The sequence below is a fragment of the Limulus polyphemus genome, unplaced genomic scaffold, assembly GCF_000517525.1.
Source record: "Limulus polyphemus unplaced genomic scaffold, Limulus_polyphemus-2.1.2 Scaffold126, whole genome shotgun sequence".
NCBI lineage: Eukaryota > Metazoa > Arthropoda > Merostomata > Xiphosura > Limulidae > Limulus > Limulus polyphemus.
In genome coordinates this window covers 158955-166653 of record NW_013665736.1, presented here as the reverse complement: position 1 = coordinate 166653, position 7699 = coordinate 158955, and the positions used below count along the sequence as shown (strand labels likewise).

The following is a 7699-nucleotide window of genomic DNA, read 5'->3' as shown; positions in this document are numbered from 1 at the left end:
ATTGGATGTTTGTGGATTTTAGGTGAACAGCCATGCAATTGTTTAAGCTATATTTCATGCAAAATTCATTCCAAATTTAGTATCATTGCATTTATTTTTTACAAATTTTCTGTTGGGTGGGGGGCATGCCCCAGACCCCTGCAGCATTAGCATACTTTGCATGTTAATTGTGGTTCGCACAATGAGTGTTGGCTTTTGATCTTACAAATTAGACCCCCCCTTCAAACATTCTGCTATGGGCCTGACATGAACAATTACTTTAAATAAATTTTTCTAGTAGAATATTAGACCGAAAATTTAACAAAGATTTTACACAAATGCCTCATATTTCAGCCTTAACTAAATACCTCTATTAGGCTAATTATAACTAAACAATATACTAATAAGAACTGAAAGTGGTAACATTGTTTTAGTCAACTGAAGGACGAAAATAACATGGCCCTCGTATGCGACGTATAGAAGCAGGGAACATCTTAGTTTCAGAATAAATAAGGCTGTGTAAGTAGATAGATGGTCATTCAATATATTCGGGGTATGTGATGAAGTTATTCCCATGTAAACATTGTCAGTTGTTAAACATAAGGATAAACCCAGTGATCAAATACTGCATCAAAAATATCTGGATATGTGAATACTGAATTCGGTGAATGTGTGCAAGTGAAAAGGGTTTTGCAAAATGAAAGTGATCCATAGTTTCGTCCAAAAGTATCGTTGATTGGAAAGAAAAATGGACCTTCAATTAATAAAGTCAATTTATGAGTTGAAAAACTGGTAAACCTGTTAACTAAAACAAAAAATGGACGTAAATTTGCGACGGTTGAGGCAGAGAAATATAATGCTATACCAGCATTATATAAGCAATGAAATTAAAAGGAATAAAATAGTTTTACTACCAGCAAACTCACGTCAAGATTCCAAATGACAAGTTTTTGCCTTATTAGCTCTAGAAATTGTAAAAAATCAACAAGAACATACGTGTAGTAGCATGCCCAGTCATTATAAAGATACCATCTCAACAAGAACCTAAATATTGTAACATGTCCAGTCGTTATAAAGATGCCATCTCAAACAAGAACCTACATATAGTAACATGTCCAGTCGTTATAAAGATGCCATCTCAAACAATAACCTAAATATAGTAACATGTCCAGTCGTTATAAAGATGCCATCTCAAACAAGAACCTACATATAGTAACATGTCCAGTCGTTATAAAGATGTCATCTCAAACAAGAACCTAAATATAGTAACATGTCCAGTCATTATAAATATACCATCTCAGTGTATCCACCAAAATATTAACATGAACATATAACATGCACGCAACAGAACTGGCATTACTTATTATGAACTAACTCGTCAATGCACTATCTATGTCTATCAATTGTTAAACGATAATACCTCTTTTTCTTACTATTCCGAGATGGCAATATATAATGTAATAAATATACTGGAAAATTCATACAAGCTCTGCTGGTCAGAAAAATATGAACGGCATCCACGGTTCTTAAGGGAACTTTTACACATCAACACCTGACGATCCACCAATCCTGACGTACCATTAAACATCAACACCTGACGATCCACTGATTCTTGACGTATCTTTACATATCAACACCTGAAGATCAACTGATTCCTGACGTACCTTACACATCAACACCTGACGATCCACTGATTCCTGACGTACATTTACACATCAACACCTGACGATCCACTGATTCTTGACGTATCTTTACATATCAACACCTGAAGATCAACTGATTCCTGACGTACCTTACACGTCAACACCTGACGATCCACTGATTCCTGACGTACCTTTACACATCAACACCTGAAGATCCACTGATTTCTGACGTACCTTACACATCAACACCTGACGATCCACTGATTTCTGACGTACCTTACACATCAACACCTGACGATCCACTGATTCCTGACGTTGTAGTAGTGTCAGTGTTATCAAAACAACAGAAAGGAAAGGATGACTGCATAATTCAATAAACCCATGGTCAACCATAAAAGAGGCACTGCAATTACATATTACAAGCATATCTGGTAAAATATTCAAGCAACAGAGATGGTTAAGAAATGTTCAAAATCGTAAGTCCATATGGCAAGATAGCTCCAGAAGTATAATTATATTGCATCATTCCATACAGAACCATGGAGATAGCTGTAGGTACAGAGAAGGTTCGAAATCCCACAACATTCAGTAACCTCCAACAAAAGTCAGGCAATCTGAAGCTCCACGAGTATCTGATCAATATAAATGGTTCCAATACTCCTATTTCAAAATGTTCATACCAAGCTCATCGTTACTATAAACTACTGTAATATGGTTCAATGAAGGATCTCCTACAGAAACTCCATACACTTCAGTAAGGTGTAAAAAGTTCCGTGGGATTAACTTATTAAACTATGTGACAATTCCCTGAACAGGGAATGGTAAGAGAAAATTGGCTAAGCTAGAAATACAGTTGTTATTACTAACAATATCGCATTGTGCTATCTCAATGAACTCTTGACAGTTGAATATACTGGTGATAAAACTGGCGTGTTTGGTTTTTGTAAATTATGTTCTTTAAATTGTTTTCAACTAATTTGTTTGGTGGAATACGGCAAACTTGCCCCCTTCCCCACCCCATTTTTTAACTTTAATGCTTTTATTCTTATATTAGTGTTCACTGAAACTAGAAAGAAACATGCATACAGTTTCACCATACTTGATATAATCTCAATCCACTAAGACTGTTTTCGCTTAAATTATATTTTTACTGACTCGGTACAATAATTATCTGCAAAGAATTCTACAAACTTTCACGTTGCAACAACTCTTAACCCAACTTTTAAAATCGTACCACAACATTTTGAAATACAGTAACAATAGCTTTGACAACACCTATCGTTGTTAATGCAATGTCATCCCTTAATTTTTGATGAGTCAAGATCTCTTTCACAATTCAGATGTCTTTCATAAGTATCTGTTATTTCTTAATACAAAGTAAAATATTATAAAATACAATCCTATTAAACATATATAGTATATCCATAAAATATATACAGATCACACACACTGAGCCGTGGATAGATTTTCTCTCTTTCTTACACCTAACCTAAAATTATTTAAGAAAGTCCAACACAGACACGTAGTAACTAATCCAAGTCCTCGTGTCGAAGATTTACCAATAAAATACAAACCTTGTACTCTTTTTCACTTTGTGAAGTAAAAAATCTAGTGCGTGCCTTAATTTACTTCATATAAATTATATAAAATCTAGCAATCTGGGTGATTTAGAATCCCCCAAATTAAACGCAAATCTAAAGACACCTTGGGTGGTACTTCTACAACACCAGTTGCTAAAAGCTTAATATTAGAATGCTTATGTCAAGATATCGTAATTTGGTTTTTATTCTTTCAAGCAGATAAAATTTCAAAAACATTTCCACTTATTCAATATTCACGTCGGTTAGAGAAATACAAATTGACTTAATTCTAACAGTACTAGTCTCTTAGGAGACTTTTCATTTAAATATTAACCCAATATCGTACATTTTTATCGTAAACTATCCAATAGTGGGGTACCACGTGACTGTCAAACACTGGTTAACAAAGATGTTCCACCAATCACATCTTTCAAGGGGGCCAGGCATGGCCAGGTGGTTTCTTAGATGTTATCGAATAAACTGTAAATGATTCAGCGTCGGTCGACCAGTCACATTATAACGCCCCCACGGCTGAAAGGGCGAGCATGTTTGGTGTGATGAGGATTCGAACCCGCGACCCTCAGATTGCGAGTCGAGCGCCATTTTTTCAGAATGTTAATAATGTTTATAAAATAGACACTAGGGATTGCTAGTATACGAAATCGTTTTCCACAATCTATTAACAAACAGCCATAAGAAGGTTTCCTATTACAAAACCATAACGCAAGCAACGTTAAACAAGGCAACAAATAAGCACGTCTTGTTCTATTGTTACGTGTGTTTTTTTTTCAGAAGAAATCGCCTAATGCAGCACGTATGATTAGACAACTATTTTGTTATAAAATAATCTAAGGAAAATGCTTGCTTTTCCCGTAAAGGGAACGTACTTTGTAACGACTAAAAACGAAAATCAAGAATTCTAAGTATTACTATTTGCCAGTTTTCTTTTATAAGGTATAGTACAAAGCATTATTAGAACTATTAAATTACCATAAGTTCATTAATGAAGTATATATGAGTATTTAGATATATGTAAATATATTTATTGTTACTAATACTAATTGTGGCGTTAAGTTCTAGCTAATTAGCTGGGTATAAACATATATATACTCGTAACACATACGCTTGTGAGGGTTAAGGTATAATAGATATTTATTGTTGATCCAACCAATAGGACAGGTAGTTGCACCCATGGGTTAATATGCTGGAGCACCCCTAAGCTTATTGGAATCGAACAAGAGCTGTTAGAATGCCTTCGGCTGACGATACATTCCTGTAAGAAACTGTCGTTAAGACCACAAGTTGTCTGAGAGAAAAACAGAAATGAAAATGTTTTAACTGTATAATGGGATTGCTTGTTTGTAATTAAGTACAAAGCTACACAATGGGCTATCTGTTCTCTGCCCACCACGGGTATCGAAACCCGGATTCTAGCGTTGTAAGTCCGCAGACATACCGCTGTGCCACTGGGGGCTTTAACTGTATAATAAAATATCCTAAATATTTTAAGGCAAAGCAAAAGACTAACGAAGTAAAAATGATAATTAAATGTGTATTGATCGTACACTTATATACTATCCATTTTACGGGTATAGATTTTTTTGAAACAGAAAGTGTAAATAATTATTCTGCAGGACAGTATTTTTTTCGTGCGTTTATACTTAGGAAATAGTAGTTTTTAAAAAAATCAATTTATGATTGTACACTTAACTATGCTAACCACTTCCAAACACAAAAATATCTTAAGTAACAACCTGTCAGCAGTCGAAAACTAACAAACTACGATTATGTTTTTTCGTTCTTTTTTTTGTTGTTGTTGTTGTTAGATTAATTCTGAATAATCGCCAAAACGAAATACGTATTGTATTTAAGTTTCAGTTTTATTGTAATAATAAAATTATTTTAAAAATGAAAACCATCCCAGCTAGGCCTAACATGGTTATCACTTGTTAGGCCTACTCACTCGAATACCTTCTGCTTTGTTAATACTCCAAAATTATATATTCAGTAGAAATGAGATTAGGTAGAATTACTTTGGGAAAAATCTGCACAAGTGAGCAACTACGAACTATAAAAAGGAAAAGCTGAACAATAATTACATGTGTTCTGGTGGTCGAACAAACGAGACGTTAGAATGTGTTGAAATACTGTCTGCTCTAATGGCACCAATTTCTAATTAAAATTGTTTTAACATACGCAGTTTCCATTCTCATGGACAACGCTAAAATTATCTTCAACGAATAGCGAGAAACTTAACCCTAATAACAAGACAAGCCATTCTTCTTGAGTTGCGAAAATTGGTTGACATATCCTTGGACTTTTTTCTTTCTCAACGACTATCTTATCTTTTTTTCTTCTTAATTTGCAGAATTTGACAAAAAAAAATGTTTATGTCGTAGCACGTCAAACAGAATTATACAAAATCCTCACACCACTACAACGACGACACACAAACAGACACTCAATAAACATTTTTTACCTCATCGGATGCGTCCTCTGAAAAAGGGGAAAAAAAATACTGCTTATATTCGCTATATTTGACCAGAAGTGCGTAAACAGAATACTGGATACGATCAGAATCTCGTTAAATTTTCATTTTCATACGCAATTTTACCGCCATCAGCCCTATACAAACTTGTTTAACACACTCCCTAATGACTAATACATCTCCTGTATATGCATGCATGACACAACAGATTCAAATGAACTTCAAGTTTTTGTTTTTTTCCTGAAAGTATTGTAATCATTTTCAAAAACTGTGCTTATTGTAATATTAAAACCAACATACATTCTATATGTCACATAAAACTATACAATATATATACATACATATACGTGCATGCATACACACACACCCCCTAGGGATAAGCTTCATCTTAGCAATATAGAAGTCAAAATAAAAGTGCTTCAGAAAAAATACCAGGAGCAAATTTTTACTAAGAATTTTACGCTTTAAATATCCTTATAAGTATCCATATCCGCAGAACTGTCACTTCTACTGTTTTAAATATACTAAGGTTTAAAGATTTATTTTTATTTTTGTCTTTCTTAAACCATGAATCACTCCAAGGTTCCCTAATATTTAACTGCTGAATCTAACATGGGGGGGGGGGGAAAGCAGTGACCAGTATTTTCCGTTCACACAGATATTTTTAAATGTAGAGTGTAGACAGTGGCTTGAACCTTGACCATTCCAATGTACAGACCAACATGCTAACCACCAGGCCACGCCCAACCCTTTGATGCATATTTACAAGTACTTTGTGATTTATTGTACTCCTTGTTTATACTACACAGAGACCATCTGTCCTCACTCTAACACTAAAGTTCTTTCATAGACAGAATTACATCCGTTTAACTATTCCTGCTTTTGCAATCCATCTTAATGACTTCAAGAAGCAAACAGTTCAGTGAAAAAGAGAGTAACGGTTTCCAAACTTTAAACATCCAACGCAAGCAAAGCCACTGGCTGGCTCAATTTGTTAGTGGAGCTACACGTTATAAATAAATAACTCAAGCAAAAGTCAGTGAGGCTCGCGTGGCTTCAAACATTTATATAATCTTACACATTATATATAGTGTTAATGCAATGATAACGTATTTTAGTAGACTGATGCTAAACGTAATTAAATAAACATAAAACAAACTTAGAATTTTCACAATGTTTGCTAAATACTTTTCAACAAGGGAGTGTTTGTTTCACAATCACTATTGAATATCAATTTGCATTTTGTATTTATGGCAAAGCTACGAAGGCTATCTGCCACCGTCCCAAAGGATTGAATGTTATTCTTATAACACACCCACAGCTTAAAGTGCGTGGGATATTTTTTGGTATTTCACGGATTCGAGCCTGGTTTGCCAGCTCCAAAATCAAGAGCTCTACCACAAGAACTACCCGCGTCCTTGTATATCAACAAAGAAATGAAACTCTTCAAAACAGAGTATTTCATGTGTTTGTAACAAATACTCTTTTCAACATTGCTCATAATTCAATTTATATACATACTAACTATTAATTGTATGTATGTATGTGTGTGTGTGTGTGTGTGTGTGTTAAATACTTCTTTCCTTTTCCACCAGAAGTGAAAGTTAAGAGAGAATCTGCTGACCCAAGTTGGACTGATAAGCCTTAAATAGGCGAAACTGCAGTCCTCAGCATTAAGCCTCTACGTCAAAGATTCTCTTTTCAACTTAATTTCTGGTGAAAAAAAAAATTAACACATGTATACAATCATTAAAATGTTGATCCGCTGTATCATATCGAATAATGAATTCGACGAAATGTCATAACACTATTCATATACCTAAATTAATTTAGGTTGCTCTATGATGAGGTAAAAACAAACTCAAAACCCCATACATACATATTAACTATTAATTGTATAATTTTTTCAGCTTGTTGTATACTTATGATAAAACAGCCACATCTGGTTTCATAACTCTTATATTTCTTTAGATCATTGTTCACTTAACTTTTGAAGAACTGCGTCCTCT

At 34.3% G+C, this 7699-nt stretch overlaps 1 protein-coding gene across 5 annotated transcripts in view; it reads right to left on the bottom strand.

Moving 5' to 3' along the window:
* Positions 1-7699, bottom strand: part of LOC106473087 (leucine-rich repeat flightless-interacting protein 2-like) — a 95268-nt gene that overhangs the window by 53121 nt on the left and 34448 nt on the right. Inside the window, exon 1 of one of the 5 annotated variants that reach the window (XM_022402559.1) lies at positions 5302-5362. The exons of the other annotated variants lie outside the window; for them this stretch is intronic. The gene's annotated coding sequence lies outside the window, so the exon portion shown is untranslated. Of the gene's footprint in view, positions 1-5301; positions 5363-7699 lie in introns of those variants that run through there. 5 annotated transcript variants of the gene reach the window in all.